This window comes from Oncorhynchus keta, chromosome 19 (assembly GCF_023373465.1).
Source record: "Oncorhynchus keta strain PuntledgeMale-10-30-2019 chromosome 19, Oket_V2, whole genome shotgun sequence".
NCBI lineage: Eukaryota > Metazoa > Chordata > Actinopteri > Salmoniformes > Salmonidae > Oncorhynchus > Oncorhynchus keta.
Window position 1 is genome coordinate 65,454,707 of NC_068439.1, and position 23,093 is coordinate 65,477,799.

Below are 23,093 nucleotides of genomic sequence, written 5' to 3' on the forward strand. Positions count from 1 at the left end.
TATAAACACTTCCATATGCCATTGAAACCAGTAGCCTATTTCTCTCATGTGCTGTTGGTTTTCTACTTTCTTTCATTGTCCGGTAGCCAAATGCACATTCATGGGTAGCCTACTCCCTTGTGTGCTTTTCTGCACTAATAATGTTAAGAAATAATAGTTTATACACATTTTAAGCTAAACATTCTGATCTGTTGCATCAGATTCACAGCTTACAGACGGTAGGCAATTAAGGTCACAGTTATGAAAACTTAAGACACTAAAGAGGCCTTTCTACTGACTCTGACAAACACCAAAAGAAAGATGCTCAGGGTCCCTGCTCATCTGCGTGAACGTGCCTTAGGCTTGCTGCAAGTAGGCATGAGGACTGCAGATGTGGCCAGGGCAATAAATTGCAATGTCCGTACTGTGAGACGCCTAAGTCAGCGCTACAGGGAGACAGGACGGACAGCTGATCGTCCTCGCAGTGGCAGGCCACGTGTAACAACACCTGCACAGGATCGGTAGATCCTAACATCACACCTGCGAGATAGGTACAGGATGGCAACAACAACTGCCCGAGTTACACCAGGAACGCACAATCCCACCATCAGCGCTTAGACTGTCCGCATAAGGCTGAGAGAGGCTGGGCTGAGGGCTTGTAAGCCTGTTGTAGTGCTCTTCACTGACGATTCGTGGTTTTGTCTCATCAGGGTGATGGTCGGATTCGCGTTTATCGTCGAAGGAATGAGCGTTACACCGAGGTCTGTACTCTGGAGCGGGATCGATTTGGAGGTCGAGGGTCCGTCCTGGTCTGGGGCGGTGTGTCACAGAATCATCGGACTGAGCTTATTGTCATTGCAGGCAATCTCAACGCTGTGCATTATAGGGAAGACATCCTCCTCCTTCATGTGGTACCCTTCCTGCAGGCTCATCCTGACATGACCCTCCAGCATAACAATGCCACCAGCCATACTTCTCATACTGCTCAGTCCTGCAAGACAGGAATGTCAGTGTTCTACCATGGCCAGCGAAGAGCTCGGATCTCAATCCCATTGAGCACGTCTGGGACCTGTTGGATCGGAGGGTGAGGGCTAGGGCCATTCGCTCCAGAAATGTCCTGGAACTTGACTTGGTGGAAGAGTGGGTAACATGTTCAGCAAGAACTGCTAGATCTGGTGCAGTCCATGAGGAGGAGATGTACTGCAGTACTTAATGCAGATGGTGGCCACAACAGATACTGACTTTTGACCCCCCCTTTGTTCAGGGACACATTATTCAATTTATGTTAGTTTTACATGTCTGTGGAACTTGTTCAGTTTATGTCTCAGTTGTTCATCTTGTTATGTTCATACAAATATTTAGATGTTAAGTTTGCTGAAAATAAACGGTGGACAGTGAGAGGACGTTTCTTTTTTTGCTGAGTTTATGTCCACCCTGTTACGGACATGCACTTAACTGTCTTTAATCCCTTTTATTGGACTATTTCAATAATATTTACATTTTCATTCAGCTATTGTGTCCCCTTGTCAACCTTGTCCATTTGTTCTGGTCAAATTATAAATAAATAACAGATTTTGTATAAATGTGTGGTTTTATACAGAACTTCTGTCAAGGCACAAGGCGAGACCCAAATGCAGACACAGAAGGCCGATAGTTGGAGTCTTACAATGTTTATTAATCCAAAGGGGTAGGCAAGAGAATGGTCGTGGACAGGCAAAAAGGTCAAAACCAGATCCAGAGTCCAGGAGGTACAAGAGTGGCAGAAAGGCTCGTGGTCAAGGCAGGTAGAATCGTCAGGCAGGCGGGTACAACGTCCAGAAACAGGCAAGGGTCAAAACCAGGAGGACTAGAAAAAGGAGAATGCGAGAATGCAAAAAGCAGGAGAAGGGGAAACCACTGGTTGACTTGGAAACATACAAGACAAACTGCCACAGAAAGACAGGAAACACAGGGATAAATACACTGGGGGAAATAAGCGACACCTGGAGGAGGTGGAGACAATACCAGGAACATGTGAAACAGATCAGGGCGTGACAACTTCATCTAATTTACATCTTATCTTTCCAAATTGAGACATGTATTAATGATTTTTTATCCAAGTTTATAATTGTGTGATGTTGGTCATGTCTTACTCTTTAAAATACATTACACAAATGATTGATATTTGACAATGGAACTGAGTACCAACAAATGTCTTCCTTTGGACTTGGCCAGAAGAATTTGTTGATGCCATTCCGGTGTATGCACTTCACCTTAATGTGATGTTCCTCTACTCCACGATGATGCCAGGGTATCTTTCATGGTCATAATTGACAACACACCAGTCCCCTACATGATTAAGTTCAATGGTGCCAGGTCACCATGTGGTGTCAGCCTTGTCATGAGACACAAGGAGCTGGTTAGATGCTGCAGTGTCACCCAGAGTTGCCTCTTTGAGCTGAAAACAAGGACTGTCCTACATGCCACTATCCTTCTTTCACTGACAAGTAATGTCCCTGTATTTTATCTGGCCTGGTTAGACTCTGATAACCTGATGAATCTTCATTGTTCCTTTAATGGCATCTAAGGCAGGCATCTGAGGTGACAAGAGATATCATATGATAAGATAGAAAGAGTAACAAACACCTTATACATTTCAATACTCAACCAGCTACTGAACAGCTACTGTTCATCTATCACTCCAGTATCTAATTGCTAAATTGTAAATATTTTGCCACTATGGCCTATTTATTGCCTTACCTCCCTAATCATACTACATTTGCACACAGGCTTTTCTATTGTGTTATTGACTGTACGTTTGTTTACTCCATGTGTAACTTGTTTGTGTCTCACTGCTTTTCTTTATCTTGGCCAGGTCGCAGTTGTAAATGACAACTTGTTCTCAACTGGCCTACCTGGTTAAATAAAGGTTAAATAAAAAATAAAACCATGTGTATGGGGAGGAAGGAGGGTTACCTCTGCAGACTGCAGCAACGCACTAGCCTTGGCCCTGAGTATTCTTTTTTAATCTTTCCATTTCTTCCTTTCTGCAGGCTGCACTCTGTCACTGAGTTCAGCTCTTGCCTTCTTCCCTGTCTGTATCTTTCCTCCATTTCTCCCTCTCTTTCTGGGTCAGCATTACGTCATTCTCTGTATTGCCGCTGTCTTTTACCTGCACTAAGAGGTGCCATTCCTTCGGAAAGACCTGATTCAATTGATATTCATTTATTCTTAAATAACTATACATGCTATATATACTGTAATTATATAATACCATTTATGAACAAAAACACATATTTTGCAACACAATAATGCAAGATATCCATTTGTCCTCTCTGTTGAGTGCATGCCATTTTGAGCTAAAATTAGAAACTATGCTCCAAGTGATCGTGATGAAGCTAGGATAATGGCTGCCACTTGAAAAGGAATTTGCATTGCTTGACAAATATATTTTGAAATTATGAAATTCGATTAACGTCTTTTGTATTTTTGCTTACAGGGTGGATATGTTATGATTTCCACATCACATCAAGTCTATGTCATTACGCTTCTATTATCATGAAGGCATATACACATAAGGATCCTTTTAACATTTTATCCAGTGTATATTTTTTATATACTGTACAAGTTTGAATGATTTATCTTGAGGACAAAAAAATAACACTTTTAGTAATATTGATCCAACTATAAGTAGAGGCCCAGCTAAGCATATCAAAATATTTGTCACAATCGTCGTATGAGTGAGATCAAGGCGCAGCGTGGTATGCGTACATTCTCTTTTAATGAATGAAACACTGAACAAAAACAATATCAACGAACGAAACATGAAGCTATACAAATAGAGCAGACAGGCAACTAAACATAGACAAGATCCCACAACTAACAATGGGGAAAATGGCTACCTAAATAGGATCCCCAATCAGAGACAACTATAAACAGCTGTCTCTGATTGGGAACCATATTAGGCCAACATAGACATACAAACACCTAGATGACCCACCCTAGTCAGTATCACGCCCCAACCAACACAGAGAAAAAACAGCTTACAGGGTGTCAGGGTGTGACAATTTCAAAATTAAAATGTGTGAAAACATACTGTAATTTGGAAAGCAAATGGCTATTGCTATCTTTCAGTTATCAAAATTCTCAATTTAATTGAGCGAACAACAGTAGGCCATCTTGCTGGCACCAGCAGGGAGAGCATGTGTCGCGGCAGATTTCCTCCTCTGAAGAGGTGAAACAAGGATCGGATCAATACGCAGCATTGTAGGTGTCCATGGTTTTTAATAAGAAAAAACTAAACATGAACACAAATACAAAATAATAAAGTGAACTGGCAACGAAACAGTCCCGTGTGGCACTGACACAGGAAACAACCACCCACAAAATACCCAAAGAATATGGCTGCCTAAATATGGTTCCCAATCAGAGACGACGATAGACAGCTGCCTCTAATTGAGAACCAATCTAGGCAACCATAGACATACAATTTACCTAGACAGGATACAGCCCCATAAACATAAACCCCTAGACAAGACAAACACACAAAACCCCCATGTCACACCCTGAGCTAACAAAAATAATAAAGAAAACTAAGATAACTAAGGCCAGGGCGTGACAGCATGGGCCATATCCCTGGTGAGAGCGCGTTGCAAATATTCACTCTTAATCATTGTTGGGTCAGTGCCCAATAAGTTAGTTCTTGGACAATAATTGCCTCCTCCAGTTTAGATGGATATCATATTCTATTTGTGTCTCCCATTCTTTTAGGCCTATTATACGGACAATGTTGTTTTTAATGATCTGTTTGTCAGCAGAGTAGGCTACACTGTAATTTGTCGTATTAAAAAACATTATCCTAATCTCTCCAGTCATAATGTGTAGTTGAAATGCATGAAATGTGTTTTTCCTGTGCAAAAGAAGAAACATATCAGATATGGCCTATAGCCCAGGCCTCTACGCTATACGCGCTCAGCCCTCTATGCTATATGTGCTTATGTCACGGCCATCGTCGGAAGGAGACCAAGGTGCAGCGTGGTGAGCGTACATTTTCCTTTATTATTGTAAATGTCGCCAACAAAACAAGAAACGACCATGACGCTTAACAGGGCTATAGTGCCACTAACAAAGATAACTACCCACAACTCCCAAAAGGGAAAGGCTGCCTAAGTATGATTCCCAATCAGAGACAATGATAGACAGCTGTCCCTGATTGAGAACCATAACCGGCCAAAACATAGAAATATAACACATGGAATGCCCACCCTAATCACACCCTGGCCTAACCAAAATAAAGACTAAAAACCCTCTCTATGGACAGCTTAGCCATGCATTGAACAGTCTTTTTTGAAAACAGTGATTGAGTTATATTATTAGCCTAAATTATGACTATCCAATCTACTCATCACATTACACAAGTCTGCAAATGCGATGATTCATGGAATGCTTTATTATAAAGGTGAATTTTTATGGTGAAAATGTGCTTCCCCAAACACGAAACTCACACACCGCCTATGCATACGCTAGTGATTTTGCTGTTAATTACTCGTCTTTTTGGCTGAGGGAAAGTACATGTGGACAGTTATAGTGTGCGGTAAGGACACACGTCATTGCATCCTGGACTTGCATGTTCTGTTCAGATTAATTACCAAAATCTAAATGTGATTTCTATCCTTCTGAGCACCGTGGGTGGACGGCCTTAATCAGGTTATGCACCCAATGCATATGGGTCCGGTACATTGCTCCTGGACTTCCGAGATGTTAAAATGCTGCCGGTCAAATGTCTGGCGCTACATTTTCATAACGGAAACCTTGGTCTGAGTATGTGTTTTAGAAGAGGAAAGAGGAAGAGATGGAGGGTAGAGAGAGGGTGGGGGTAGGGAGAACAGGGGAGAGAGATAGAGAGGTTGGGGGAGCATCTTGTCCAGACCCTCTTAAAATGCTTCATCTGGCTGCTGTTGTGCTGATGAGTGTCGCAGTCCCTTGGCAGACAGGGTTACATCACCCTCTGGATCTCTGTTCCAGGTTCAAGTTGAGCCAGTGGGAATGGGGCTGGGGAAAAACATACGACATTAAAAATCCATGTACACAATAAGTGTGCGGTTAAAATTAGCAAAAAACACGCATTTCTTCCCACAGGGCCGTGGAGTGAGCCAAGGATGCAGCTTAAGCCCCACCCTATTCAACATATGTATCAACAAATTGGCAAGGGCACTAGAACAGTCAAATGTCTACTGTTTGCTGATGATCTGGTTCTTCTGTCCCTGACCAAGGAGGACCTACAGCAGCACCCAGATCTTCTGCACAGATTCTGCCAGACCTGGGCCCTGACAGTAAATCTCAGTAAGACCAAAATAATGGTGTTCCAAAAAAAGTCCAGTAGCCAGGACCACAAATACAAATTCCATCTAGACAGCATTAACCTAGAGCACACAAAACACAATACATTCCTTGGCCTACACATCAGAACCACAGGTAACTTCCACAAAGCTGTGAACGATCTGAGAGACAAGGCAAGAATAGCATTCTATGACATCAAAAGGAACATAAAATTCGACATACCAATTAGGATCTGGCTAAAAGTACTTGAATCAGTTATAGAACACATTGCCTTTATGGTTGTGAGGTTTGGGGTCCGCTCACCAACCAAGAATTCACAAAATGAGACAAACACCAAATTGAGACTATGCATGCAGAATTCTGCAAAAATATCCTCCGTCTGCAACGTAGAACACCAAATAACACATGCAGAGCAGAATTAGGCCGATACCCGTTAATGATCAAAATCAGAGATGTCAAATTCTACAACCACCTAAAAGGAAGTGATTCCCAAACCTTCCATAACAAAGCCATCACCTTCAGAGATAGATTAACCTGGAGAAGAGTCCCCTAAGCAAGATGGTACTGGGGATCTGTTCACAAACACAAACAGACCCCACAGAGCCCCAGGACAGCAACACAATTAGACCCAACCAAATCATGAGAGAAAAAAAAGATAATTACTTGACACATTGGAAAGATTTAACAAAAAGCAGAGCAAAAAAACTAGAATGCTATATGGCCTTAAACAGAGAGTACACAGTGGCAGAATACCTGACCACTGTGACTGACCCAAACTTAAGGAAAGCTTTGACTATGTACAGACTCAGTGAGCATAGCCTTTGCTATTGAGGAGGGCCGCCGTAGACAGACCTGGCTCTCAAGAGAAGACAGGCTATGTGCACACTGCCCACAAAATTAGGTTGAAACTGAGCTGCACTTCCTAACCTCCTGACAAATGTATGACCATATTAGAGACACATATTTCACTCAGATTACACAGATCTACAAAGAATTCAAAAACAATCCTAATTTTGATCAACTCCCATATCTACAGGGTGAAATACCAGTGTGCCATCACAGCAGCAAGATGTGTGACCTGTTACCACAAGAAAAGGGCAACCAGTGAAGAACAACTTTGTAAATACAACCCATATTTATGTTTATTTATTTTTCCTTTTGTACTTTAACCATTTGTACATCGTTACAACACTGTATATATACATAATATGACATTTGAAATGTCTATTCTTTTAGAACTTCTGTGATTGTAATGTTTACTGTTCATTTTTATTGTTTATTTCACTTTTGTATATTATCTACTTCATTTGCTTTGATAATGTTAACATATGTTTCCCATGTCAATAAAGCCATGCCAATAAATGGAATTGAATTAAGTAGCAGATCATCTCTGCACTTTGGTACAACTGAGGCAATTATTTTTGGGTCCAGACCTAAATTGTGTAGGTCCTCTGAATTCAGAGTGGATTTAGGGAGTGAGATCCTGACTATTAAAACCTCTGTTAGCTACCTGGGATGCATCATTGATGGAAGCTTGGTAGGTTAATGGTTAATGCTAGGACAAATTTTTTGTCTAGAAAGTCCAAGCTGTTTGATAAAGACTCCATGAGAGTTCTAGCCACTGCCCTCATTCAATTACATTTGACTACGCTAGTACTTCCTGGTTTGAGGGCTTATCTACCCTTCTGAAAGGGAAGCTCCAGATAGCCCAAAATACGCTGATCAAGATAGTATTGAAGGTGAGTCCACATACTTTCAGGTGCTCGAACGGCTGCCTTTTGAGGCTAGGGAGTTCCAGATTAGACTGGGGCTGGTTAATAGGATTATTTATGGTTCTGCACTCAGACACAACCACAGCACCAAATCAGGTGTTGCTAATGTGTGCTTATACAGGTTCATGAGTAATGCTGGAAAAGGTACTTGCTTGTATAGAGGTGCATCATGGTGGAATGAGCTGTGTCTGCCCATAAAAACAGCTTCAAGAAAAATACTGAAAACCTTTCTGATTTCTTGTCTGCACATATGAATGTCCCTTCCAATATTACTGCAATAATGAAATAGATGTTTTTCTTCTTTGTTTTTATGTTTTTTATGTATTTCGCAGCCATACTGTGTATAACCGTGTTGCCGATCTTGCCGAGCCATCTTGTCACAAGAGGACCACAATAGAAATGAGTGTGATGATTTTACTCATGTACATTTTTCAAGTTGTATGTGTGCTTGTTTTTAAAAAGGTTGAATGAATAACCTAAACTAAACAACATGCCTCCACCAACAGAGCCCACATCATCAGAGCAGGCCTCCCCAGGCCTCTATCTGGTGGCGTGCAGAGGGCAGATTAGCTGGTTGGCTGCTGAGGTTTGGACCAGCACCAGCCTGACTTATTGATCTGACCACTGATCAAGAGCATCCTGACTGGTTGCATCACTGCCTGGTATGGCAACTGCCAGGTATGGCAACTGCGCAGCCTCCCACTGCAAGGCACTACAAAGGGTAGTGCGTACGGCCCAGTACATCATGGGGCCAAGCTTCCTGCCATCCAGGACCTCTATACCAGGCGGTGTCAGAGGAAGGCCCTAAAAACTGTCAAAGACTCCAGCCACCCTAGTCATAGAATGTTCTCTCTGCTGCCGTATGGCAAGTGGTACCGGAGCGCCAAGTCTAGATCCAAGAGGCTTCTAAACAGCTTCTAGCCCCAAGCCATAAAACTCCTGAACATCTAACCACCCCCCCACATTGCTGCTACTCTCTGTTATTATCTATGCATAGTCGCGTCAATAACTCTACCTACATGTACTTGTTACCTTAATTACCTTGACATCTTTGCCCCCGCACATTGACTCTGTACCGGTACCACCTGTATATAGCCCTGCTATTTTTATTTTACTGCTGGTCTTTAATTATTTGTTATTATTATCTCTTACTTTTTGGGGTGTATTTTCTTAAGACTGCATTGTTGGTTAAGGGCTTGTAAGTAAGCATTTCACTGTAAGGTGGATGTGTTGTATGTGACAAATAAAAATGTATTTGATTGGGCTTACCAAAGAAAATCTTACCAAAGAAAAAACACTGAGGAATGAGTCCTTTTTGGGATGTTTTTCTTTGATATGCCCTATCACTGGATTACTGTCATACTGTAACTCTTAACACACATACCACACATGTGCTGCTATTCACTTTTCACGATCAGGCTTTTTGTTTCCACTGTCACATGTGAAAGTCAGTGGCTATGGGAAAGCACTTCTATATATTATAGTCATGGTGCTTTTTTTATAGCCTGGTGCTTTTGTGCTCCTGGGCACAGAGCAGGATCATGAGTCTCTCACACGCGGCACATGAACATTTTTTCCTCAAGGCTAACTTACAATATTGTGTTGTTCTGGCCTCAGTGACTTGTATTCGTGTGTAACATCATTCACATGTGTGTATGTGTACCTGATCGGGTATTGAACCAGGATTGTCAGTGTAAGTTGTAAGACCATGTGTGTATACAGATTTATATCCAAAGTACGGCCACTCTGGAAGCTACATAACCAAGTCCTGCAGCATTACTGTTTAGATCAGTGTGTTTTACCATTTAACATGTTGCTGTCTCATATTCATCTTAGACACCAGGTCATTATTGTCCAGTACCGTACTGCACTGCATTGATCACCTTCACTTTAAAGGTAATTAACGGAAGATCGTCATAGCGCTTTGTTTTCCTATAGATCCAAAAAGACGGCCTGTGCCTTGTGTGTCATGCCTGTACTGTCCATTCATTAGAGGCATGGGACTGGATTGAGGCGAAGGCATCGGTTGTAATACAGACCTCATCCATGTTGGGTGCCTTTGGAATTCTACCAGCTTCTGGTGTTTACATGACATTATGTGTCCTGTTTGATTCACAGTGCTAGGTGAGCTCTGTTCAATCAGGAGTGTTGGGACAGAAGGTAAACAATGCGCTGGCCGCTGCCTCCTGTTACTGGAGGGCTAATTATAGCAGGATATTGTCTCACCTGAATTAGCCTGAGCGCTGGCTGGGCATTGTGGCAGGAACGAGAGCAAGAGCCACCTACAGCGTCTGGGCCAGACCATGTCATCACTGGGCCTGGATGAGATTTATTGTTTGTTTCCACAGTAACTTAATGAGTGTAAGTCATGGAGATAGACTGTGTCGTCTTCTGAGTCCTACTGACAATACTCTCTTTAGAGTGAATTGGTTGTTATGTACTGCAGACTTAAAGGGGGAGCCTTGTTCTCTTTGTGGATCTGTTTCATTCTTCTGTTGAACACCGATCTATCATTTAGACTAGAGAACATGTATTCATCCTCTGCATTGTTCTTCCAAACCTCTTATTTCCTTTGATTCGAACTCGTTGTGCATTCTTTCTTGGTAGCCTACTGGTTAGAGCATTGGGACAGTAACCGAACGGTTGCTTGTTCGAGTCCCCAAGGTGGAAAAATCTGCCATTCTGCCCTTGAGCAAGACAGTTAACCCCCAACAATAACTGCTTCCCTGGCAGCCCCCCACACCCCTCTGATTCAGAGGGGAGACACATTTTGGTTAAATGCATTCAGTTGTCCAACTGACTAGGTCTCCCCTTTTCCAATCCCACTTGTTAACTTCCAATGGGCTCCAGTCCCACAGTGCAGTCATAGTATGGGAGAGGCCTAATGCTGATTAACAGCTTTCTATCTATAATATCACTCTAAATGACTGACTCCCCTGGCACACATAAAACACAGGCCTTGGCCGTGCTCTATGGCAGTGTTAGTATTATTGCTTCCCGAATGTATTTCAATAGGCGCAGAGTATTTTTTTTAAAAATGATTTAATTACCTTTGCAAAGTGGATCAGTCTGGCGCGGGCTGCATCAGGGCTTTTAGCCACCACCCCCACCGTCAGAAGGGAAGGGGGAAAGAGAAATGGCCTTTCAATTAGTTTGATTGCCTGGTGTTTTGTTGGGCTGTGTCTGCTTCCACAGGCTCTGGGATTGCTCCAGGACAGAGCAGGCGCTGCTGGAGATGCTGAAGCACCACTCAGAGTTTGTCTGTGACCTGGACATCAACCAGAACAACCTCAACCAGGTAACTAACAACAATCATTTCATGTCTCACTGTCCTCTAACTGCACATCCCCAACCAGTATCGTCTACCATCTCACTGGACCATAAATTAATCTCAGCCACAGGACTCAGTCATTGGACCTTGGAAAACAGTGCTGCAAGAGGTTCCGACATAGCGACACTTACCACTTCAATGGACACTTACCACTTCAATGGACACTTACCACTGCAATGGACACTTACCACTGCAATGGACACTTACCACTGCAATGGACACTTACCACTGCAATGGACACTTACCACTGCAATGGACACTTACCACTGCAGAGCCTTTTCCTGAGGGATACGTTGCACTGAAGAAAACTGTTGTATAGAGTAAAGACCTTTAAACATGTCAACGTTCACAAGGCCGCAGGGCCAGACGGATTACCAGGAAGTGTACTCCGAGCATGCGCTGACCAAATGACAAGTGTCTCCACTGACATTTTCAACCTCTCCCTGCCTCAGGTTGTAATGCCAACATGTTTCAAGCAGACCACTATAGTCCCTGTGCCCAAAAACACTAAGGTAACCTGCCTCAATGACTACTGACCCGTAGCACTCACATCTGTAGCCATAAAATGCTTTGAAAGGCTGGGCATAGCTCACATCAACGCCATTATCTCAGAAACCCTAGACCCACTCCAATTTGCATACAGCCCCAACATATCCACAGATGATGCAATCTATTTTGCACTCTACACTGCCCTTTCACACCTGGACAAAAGGAACACCTATGTGAGAATGCTATTCATTGAATACAGTGCAGTGTTCAACACCATAGTGCCCTCAAAGCTCATCACTAAGCTAATGACCCTAGGACTGAACGCCTCCCTCTGCAACTGGGTCCTGGACTTCCTGACGGGCCACCCCCAGATGATAAGGGTAGGTAACAACACATCCGTCACGCTGAGCCCTAACACGGGGGCCCCTCAGAGATGCATGCTCAGTTCCCTCCTGTACTCCCTGTTCACTCATGACTGCACGGCCCGGCACGACTCCAACACCATCATTAAGTTTGCCTGATGACACAACAGTGGTAGGCCTGATCACCAACAACAATGAGACAGCATATAGGGAGGAGGTCAGTGACCTGGCCGTGTGGTGCCTGGACAACAATCTCTCCCTCAACGTGATCAAAACAAAGGAGATGATTGTGGTCTACGGGAAAAGGAGGTGGTTGAAGATATCCCTCCAGTGGTTTGGGGGCTGTGCTTTGGAAAAGTGGGTGGGGTTATATCCTGCCTGTTTGGCCCTGTCCGGGGTATCATCGGATGGGGCCACAGTGTCTCCTGACCCCTCCTGTCTCAGCCTCCAGTATTTATGCTGCAGTAGTTTATGTATTTCTCCTGTCTTATCCGGTGTCCTGTGTGAATTTATGTATGCTCTCTCTAATTCTCTCTTTCGCTCTTTCGCTCCTTCTCTCTCTCAGAGGACCTGAGCCCTAGGACCATGCCTCAGGACTACCTGGCATGATGACTCCTTGCTGTCCCCAGTCCACCTGGCCGTGCTGCTGCTCCAGTTTCAACTGTTCTGCCTGCGGCTATGGAACCCTGACCTGTTCACCGGACGTGTTACCTGTCCCAGACCTGCTGTTATCAACTCTCTAGAGACAGCAGGAGCGGTAGAGATACTCTCAATGAACGGCAATGAAAAGCCAACTGACATTTACTCCTGATCTGGTGCTGACCTGTTGCACCCTCGACAACTACTGTGATTATTATTATTTGACCATGCTGGTCATTTATGAACATTTGAACATCTTGGCCATGTTCTGTTATAATCTTCACCCGGCACAGCCAGAAGAGGACTGGCCACCCCTCATAGCCTGGTTCCTTTCTAGGTTTCTTCCTAGGTTTTGGCCTTTCTAGGGAGTTTTTCCTAGCTACCGTGCTTCTACAACTGCATTGCTTGCTGTTGGGGTTTAAGGCTGGGTTTCTGTACAGAACTTTGTTATATCAGCTGATCTAAGAAGGGCTATAGAAATACATTTGATTTGAAATTTGATTTGTAGTGTGTGTGAGTGATAGGGTGTATACACTGAGTGTACAAAACATGATGAACTCTTTCCATGACATAGACTGACCAGGTGAATCCAGGTGAAAGCTAGGATCCCTTATTGATGTGACTTAAATCCACTTCAATCAGTGTAGATGTAGGGGAGAACACGTGTTAAAGAAGGATTTTTAAGCCTTGAGACAATTGAGACATGGATTGTGCATGTGTGCTATTCAGAGGGTGAAAGGATAAAACAAAATATTTAAGTGCCTTTGAGCGGGGTATGGTAGTAGGTGCCAGGCACAGCGGTTTGTGTCAAGAATTGCTACGCTGCTGTGTTTTAATGCTCAACAGTTTCCACCATCCAAAGGACATCCAGCCAGCTTGACACAACTGTGGGAAGCATTGGAGTCAGCATGGGCCGGCATCCCTGTGGAACGCTTTTGACACCTTGTAGAGTCCATTCCCTGATGAACTGAGGCTATCCTGAGGGCAAAAGGAGGGGTTGCAAGTACAACTCATTATTAGGAAGGTATTTTTTATGTTTTGTACACCCAGTGTACATCGTCTTGTGAATGTATACAGAATAGTCAGTGCAGGATAGGGTCAATGCAGATAGTCCGGGTAACCATTTAATGAACTATTGAGCGGCCTTATGGTTATTTAGCAGTCTTATGGCTTGGGGGTAGGTGCTGTCTCGGAGCTTGTTGGTCCGAAAGCCGGACACTCCGGTGCCGTTTGTTGGACGCTAGCAGAGTGAACAGTCTATGGCTTGGGTGGCTGAAGTCACAGTACCACACAGTATAGCACCACACAGTACCACACAGTACCACACAGTGCCACACCACACAGTGCCACATTTTCAGGTTAAACATCCCTCCCATTGTAAATACTTGGTGAAATACAATGCCGCCGATTTTATTTCAATATCAAATCATTTCTGGGTAACAATAAAGTACCTTACATGATTGTTTTAAATGGGTAAAAAAAAAAAAAATAGCCTCTTAGCAAAATGCAATTTCTCAAGAAAGTATTTTTCTCCCTCTCTGGGAGTGGTCAGGGAGGGGGCAAATTGTAGGAGCCTAATGGGAGGGATGTTTAACCTGAAAATGAGCTGGCAGAGAAGAGGGCAAACTCTCTTTGTAAATGGTCTATTAACTTGTAACGGTTGTCTTGGATGGAAGAAGGAGAGGACCAAAGCGCAGCGTGTTTAGTGTTCATCTTTTTAATAAACAACTGAACACTTCAAAAATACAAAACAACAAAGTGACAACCGAAACAGTTCTATCTGGAGCAGACACGCAAAGACTGAAAATAACCACCCACAAAACACAAAGGAAAACAGGATTCTTCCTGGGAAGGAGAGGCGGACCAAAATGCAACGTGGTTGAAGTTCATGTTTTTTAATAAGAAAATTGAAAAACATGAACATAATACAAAACAATAAATGTGGAAAAACCAAAACAGCCCTATCTTGTGCAACAAACACAAAGACAGGAAACAATCACCCACAAAACCCAACACCAAACAGGCTACCTAAATATGGTTCTCAATCAGGGACAACGATAGACAGCTGCCTCTGATTGAGAACCATATCAGGCCAAACACAGAAATAGAAAATATAGAAAAACTAACATAGACTGCCCACCTCAACTCACGCTCTGACCATACTAAATAAAGACAAAACAAAGGAATAAAGTTCAGAACGTGACATAACTTATAACCCACTCAGCCAAACAATCTGACATTTCTGTCTTTTCAAACAGCTCTTACACTAAAAGTGAATTATCATAATTTTCCCAATTTCACAGTATTATTCCAAACTCATAGTGTGAAAATATATGTAAAACACATGAAAATCACTATTTTAACTGCATCCCTTTTCAGGATATGCCTGCACTTGAACAGTAATCAAAATGATTCAGATGCACAAATTTGCCCTGATTCTAATTGATTTGAATGACGATGTACCCGTCATCTCCAGTTAGCCAAACTCAGTTAATCTGGGGGCTGAAAATCTCTCTCTGGCAGATGTGTGCCAGTTGCACGTCTCCGGCTGCCAATGGAAGTCATGCCTACCCAGCACAACTACACAAAAGCCTGCTTGGCGCTCCAAACAATTTGTTGGGATAAGTGTGTTTGAGCAAGCATGCATTTTGCCTAAATTGTTCTCTGTCAGGCCCAAATTTGCCTGTTGCCAGCCTGCGGGGGTGCTGGAGGGTTTGGTTAGCTGTGCCAGGAAGAGGGGGCATGCAGTATGGAGGAGGGGAGATACTCCTGCAGCAGTTCTTCTCTCCCTCTCCCCATCAATGGAGAGAATAAACCACAGGCTAAAGCATATAGCCTCCCAACCTCTATCTCATTACGGCAAGAAGATACAGCCTTTATACAGCCCACTACCCTCTTCAGTCTACACGTGACGGGTTGTCTCCTATAATACAGCCCCAAACACACAGCGCACCACTGCCCCCCAGACACTTACCCTCTCCCCAGCTAATCTGCAGAGCAGTTCCCTACCCCTCACCCTCTCCCAGGGCAATGCTGCATAAAATTCAGTGGTTCTCCCTTCCCCTGCTTCATCCACACGTGTCTGATTTATCACCTCTCTCTAGGTTGCGCTAGCCTTTGACCAGCGATATAGTCATTATGCTGTGAAGTGCAGCACACCACACAGCACCGCACCACACAGTATAGCACCACACAGCACCGCACCACACAGTATAGCACCACACAGTATAGCACCACACAGTACCGTACCACACAGTATAGCACCACACAGTACCGCACCACACAGTATAGCACCACACAGTACCGCACCACACAGTATAGCACCACACAGTACCACACAGTATAGCACCACACAGTACCACACAGTATAGCACCACACAGTATAGTACCACACAGTATAGCACCACACAGTACCACAAAGTATAGCACCACACAGTACCACACAGTATAGCACCACACAGTATAGCACCACACAGTATAGCACCACACAGTACCACACAGTATAGCACCACACAGTATAGTACCACACAGTATAGCACCACACAGTACCACAAAGTATAGCACCACACAGTACCACACAGTATAGCACCACACAGTACCACACAGTACCACACAGTATAGTACCACACAGTATAGCACCACACAGTATAGCACCACACAGTACCACACAGTATAGCACCACACAGTACCACACAGTACAGCACCACACAGTATAGCACCACACAGTATAGCACCACACAGTACCACACAGTATAGCACCACACAGTATAGCACCACACAGTACCACACAGTATAGCACCACACAGTATAGCACCACACAGTATAGCACCACACAGTATATAGCACCACACAGTATAGTACCAGCACCACACAGTACCACAAGTATAGCACCACACAGTACCACACAGTATAGCACCACACAGTATACACAGTGCCACACACACAGTACCACACAGTATAGCACCACACAGCACCACCACACAGTATAGCACCACACAGTATAGTACCACACAGTATAGCACCACATATAGCACCACACAGTATAGCACCACAGTACCACACAGTACAGCACCACACAGTACCACACACCACACAGTACCACACAGTAGCACCACACAGTACACCACACAGTACCACACAGTATAGCACCACACAGTATAGCACCACACAATATAGCACCACACAGTATAGCACCACACAGTACAGCACCACACAGTACCACACAGTATAGCACCACACAGTATAGCACCACACAATATAGCACCACACAGTATAGTACCACACAGTATAGCACCACACAGTATAGCACCACACAATATATAGCACCACACAGTATAGCACCACACAGTATAGCACCACACAATATAGCACCACACAGCACTGCACCACACAGTATAGCATCACACAGCGCCACACAGTATAGCACCACACAGTATAGCACCACACAGTATAGCACCACACAGCACTGCACCACACAGTATAGCATCACACAGCGCCACACAGTATAGCGCCACACAGTATAGCACCACACAGTACAGCAGCACACAGTACCACACAGTATAGCGCCACACAGTATAGCGCCACACAGTATAGCACCACACAGTACAGCAGCACACAGTACCACACAGTATAGCACCACACAGTATAGTACCACACAGTATAGCACCACACAGTACCACACAGTATAGCACCACACAGTACCACACAATATAGCACCACACAGAACAGTATCGCACCGTATAGCACCACACAGAACAGCACCGCACAGTACAGCACCACACAGTATAGCACCACACAGTATAGTACCACGCAGTATAGCACCACAGTACCACACAGTATACCACCACACAGAACAGCAACGCACAGCACAGCACCACACAGTATAGCACCACACAGAACAGCATAGCACCACACAGTATAGCACCACACAGAACAGCACCACACAGCACAGCACCACAAAACACCACACCACACCGAAGAGAAGCCTCTCCTCCCCTACAAAGACCCTCCAACCTTTAGCAATTACATGTTTACAGCTCCTTATGGAGCAGGAGTTTGAGCTGCTTTGAGGGCAGGCTGGGGTAATACATCACAGAGGGGGACATTCAGAGGAAGTCCACAAAGAGGCTCTCACACTTCAGCTGCAAGCGCAGTATTCAGAATTCCTAATTACGATTTTGGAGAAAGTTGACATTTGGGATTGGATCTCTCCGCTCTCGGCCACCCAGCAGGGACTGGGGATAGGTATACCCCTCAGGGGTCATTCCTCTTCCTACCCTCCTCCTCTTCCCAAGTTAACCCTCCAGACTGCTGCAGCGCTGGCCTCTATGTGGCTTTCACTTGATGTTTTACAGTAAAATAATTCATGGAGGCCATTTTTTCCTTCAATGGAAGTGTCACGGGCAGCGAGAAAGTCTCCTCTCTGTAGTACTCAGGAATAGTGAATCCCCCTCTCACTGAGATGCACAGGAGAGGAAATGAACTGTGGAGCTCAATGGAGACGTATTTCTTCCAGGCTAAATCATACTGGATGAATTATATACTGTAGGTCCCTGTTTGTTTTTATGACCGTCCATACTTCATTGTTCATAAAAGATAAATCATCTTAGCCTTTATTCAAATTATATGTGGATAGATAGGCCAATATATAATTTGTTGTATGTGAAAGACTTTTGACTGCCATGCCATGGAGCTTTTTTGTCTTTGGAGCTAAAAAAGCCTAGATCAATTTGCCATGCATACTATTGGATAGCATTGTCCATGTCTTTATGAAGACTAGATGAAAGTAGACAGTATGTAATTCACTTGACAACCATGACATGCTGTACGTCTGGTAGCTCAGTTGGTAGAGCATGGCGCTTGTAACGCCAGGGTAGTGGGTTCGATCCCCGGGACCACCCATACGTAGAATGTATGCACACATGACTGTAAGTCGCTTTGGATAAAAGCGTCTGCTAAATGGCATATATTATTATATATTATTATAGTTCAACATAATAATAAACCCCACGAAGGCTCAAAGACATTTTTGTCTCCACATTGTTGAAAAGGCACTTTAAGGCCTTTTTGAAGGTGCTTTAAAAGCAATGACTGCTTGAATTGTCCATTTTCTTTCAATCTCCACCCAGACACTCTACCCACAGCATGTAAAATAATACAGTTGTACTGTGTGCAAGTCTGATGATCAAAAATATTTACCCCAACACTAAGACACTATAAAACATCCGATGCTATTAAAGGAACACAGTACAACTGTGTACCGAAATTACACAACTCTCAAATCCCACCTATTGTATGAATGTGACCATACAAAACTCACATGCATCCTAATATATGAAATAAAATAAAATTGTATTGGTCACATACACGTGATTTGCGGATGTTATTGTGAGTGTAGCGAAATGCTTGTGCTTCTAGCTCCGACAGTGCAGTAATATCTAAAAAGTAATATCTAACAAATTACACAACATATTCCCAATACACACAAATCTAAGTAGGAATTAATTAAGACTATATACATATGGATGAGTGATGTCAGAGCGGAATGGACTAAGATACAGTAGAATAGTATAGAAACAGTATATACATATGAGATGAGTAATGCAAGATATATAAACATTATTAAGTGACATCATAGTCCTCTGTCTGACACCAGTTCGAATCCCAACAGAACTTAATTTCTCATCATATGAAATCACATGAGGTCATCGTCTCCATCCCTCAGATCACATGGAATCTCCTTTTGATGAGTGCAATCTGTCTGTGTGTTCACAGGTAGTGGACTGCTCCTAGGTCAAAATCTATACACCTCCATGCCTGGTTGCCCCTCCGCCCAGTGCACTGCAGAGAGCTCATAATTGGCCTGCCACAAGGAATGGAGGACTTTTAGGATGGCGGTGGGTTTGCCAAAGCTTCACTGCAGCTTTCATAGTGCTGCTATTAAGAGCCCCCACACACAACTGAGCCTGAATACAGATGGGAAAGCAGGGATTCCTCCTTAGCTCAACACACTCTATTAATTATATTTGTTAGACTGCCCATTGCATTACAATGTTCAAATCAAACTTTATTTGTCACATATGCCGAATACTTAGGAGGCGCCAAATACTCATTCTTAGGATATGAAAGTAAATGTCATGAATCTGACAGAAGGTTCTGTGATCCCTACAGGAACAGTTGAGTGGAGAGATCCCTAATTTAGCCCTCAGCGATCCCAGCTTTGTGGTGTTTAATGCATAAGAGTAACAATGCTGAGGCCTGATCCAAATGTTCTCCGCAGCCATTTTTTTTCTGTGAGTAATTATCATGATAAAAGTGACTGCACTCAGACTCTATGGGCATTCGCTCTTTGAAGGTCTTACATGAAGCAGAGTTGTAACGGGATTCTTCCTGGGAAGGAGAGGCGGACCAAAATGCAACGTGGTTGAAGTTCATGTTTTTTAATAAGAAAATTGAAAAACATGAACATAATACAAAACAATAAATGTGGAAAAACCAAAACAGCCCTATCTTGTGCAACAAACACAAAGACAGGAAACAATCACCCACAAAACCCAACACCAAACAGGCTACCTAAATATGGTTCCCAATCAGAGACAATGACTAACACCTGCCTCTGATTGAGAACCATATCAGGCCAAACACAGAAACAGACAAACTAGACACACAACATAGAATGCCCACTCAGATCACACCCTGACCAACCAAAACATAGAAACATACAAAGCAAACTATGGTCAGGGTGTGACAAGAGTCACTGCAAAGCTATCTGGCATGGCACAGAACTGATATAGGCACACATTTGCTATAACTCTCTTTAAATTAGTTATTTACATTATTTGCAATTGCTTTTTTTTCCAATTAATTGTCTTTCACCACTTTATTCTGTCGCCTATAGGCCTACTTTTATGTTAATGTTTATGTTAGTTTTTGTTGTTCATGTCTTATCAAGATTTGCTTAGAGCTATGGACTAAATTACTTAATGGCAATAACACTGGATGCATTCTTATCACTCGTACAGTAATTCCTCCTTGTCGATATGGGAAAACTAACGGGGAATATTAGAATTTGACTTTCTTGGCTCAAAATGAGATATCATCATAAAACATTCTAATTGAAATTGTTGTTAATATATTTTGTATGCCTATTGTATTTTAATTATCTGCCCGAATGTTGATTTTCCACACTGGAAGCTAAATTGGAGTGGTCAGAATGAATTTATAGATATAGTTAAGACATCAGAGGCAGTAATGAGTGGTTGAGATAACATAGTGAGGAATTGAGGATTCTCCTCAAAGTTGTGTGTCTTAAGGAAAATGAACTGGGTCCATGTGCCCGGCTCCCCGTTTATCATGGCACGACAGACAAAGACAAAAGATTTAAGTGCCTTTGAATGGGGTATGGTAGTAGGTGCCATGCACACCGGTTTGAGTGTGTCAAGAACTGCAACACTGCTGGGTTTTTCATGCTCAACAGTTTCCCGTGTGTATCAAGAATGGTCCACCACCCAAAGAACATCCAGCCAACTAGACAGAACTGTGGAAAGCATTGGATTCAACACGGGCCAGCATCCCTGTGGAACGCTTTCGACACCTTGTAGAATCCATTCGAACTGACGAATTGAGGCTGTTCTGAGGGAAAAAAGAAGTGAAACTAATTTAATGTAGGAAGGTGTTCCAAATGTTTTGTACATTCAGTGTAGGTCTTCACTGTATCTGAGCATATACCACAGCCCTGGACTTCCCCTTCCCTATATTTACATAATTTAGCAGACACTCTTAACCAGAGTGACTTACAGGAGCAGTTAAGGTTATGTGACTTGCTCAAGGGCACATAGACAGGTTTTTCACCTAGTGGCTTGGGGATTCGAACCAGCGACCTTTCTGTTACTGGCCCAACGCTCTTAACCGCTATAGGCTACCTGTCGCCCCATTGCATGGCAGTGGCGCAACAGTTGGCACCTTCTTGCTGAAACTGAAATGCTGTGCGTTGAAGCACTTGCAGTTGAGTTGCTTCTGTGTTGAGCACATGCAGATGACATCACAATATATCAGATGGCATATCCACATAAAGATTTAGACTGTGAAGATCTACACAGAAATGTTGATTGACAAGAATAGAATGCTCTCTCCAGTGACTTCACTCTAATACACATATACACATGGCCTATGGACTGCTGTATATATCACAGGAAGTTGGTGGCACCTTAACTGGGGAGGACAGGCCCGTGGTAATGGCTGGAGCGGAAATGAGTGGAATGGTATCAAATACATCAAACACATGGTTTCCATGTGTTTGATGCCATTTCATTTACCTTGTTCCAGCCATTATTATGAGCCGTCTTCCCCTCAGCAGCCTCTACTGGTATATATTCCTTAAGGTCACCTTTGGGAACGAAAAATTGTCCAACTCATACCAATGACCTGGTATGATGGTGCATTGATCAGTTATACAGTTTAAAGCCATCATTTTTTGTGTTTTTTGCCCAAAGTCAACCTATAACATTACAGTCAACATATGCATATGGTTATAAGAATAAACATAGACAATAATTAATTGGAATAATTGGAAAACTTCACAAACAAATCGACTAACTCAACCATGTCACAGTCTTACAACCCTGTTATGGTCAAACAAGTATTGGGGTTGAGTGTGGCTGGGTTGAGTTTTTTGGCTCAAAATGTGCTCCTCGTGTGGTGAAGAACAGGAGACGACATGGCATGCATGAAATTAAGAATTGGCTTATATTTTTGCAATAAAAGGTAATAGATTTCTACCTTTATTTCATGTAACAGAGTTGAGTTGTTGAGCATGAGGACGCCAATCTAACAATAAAAATACATTTAAAAAATATATATATAAAAAAATGCATGACGTGCTTGTCTTTGCACCATATTGTTCCGAAGACTTGTATGATGTCACTTCCAGTGATACAAGGATAAGTTCACTATTTTTATGGGTGTAATGATGGGGCAGTGAGCCGGAAGCAGATGCAGGTGACTCGTTTTAATAAAACAACAAAACCAAGAACACGACACTAACATAAAGCAGTACGCCGATACACAAGAACAATACCAACTGGTGAGTGAACATGGGAGAGTGACATATAAAGGGGAGGAAATGATTAAGGTAATGGAGTCCAGGTGTGAATCATAATGATTGATTAAAATCAATGCATAATAATGAGTGTCAGGTGTGCGTAA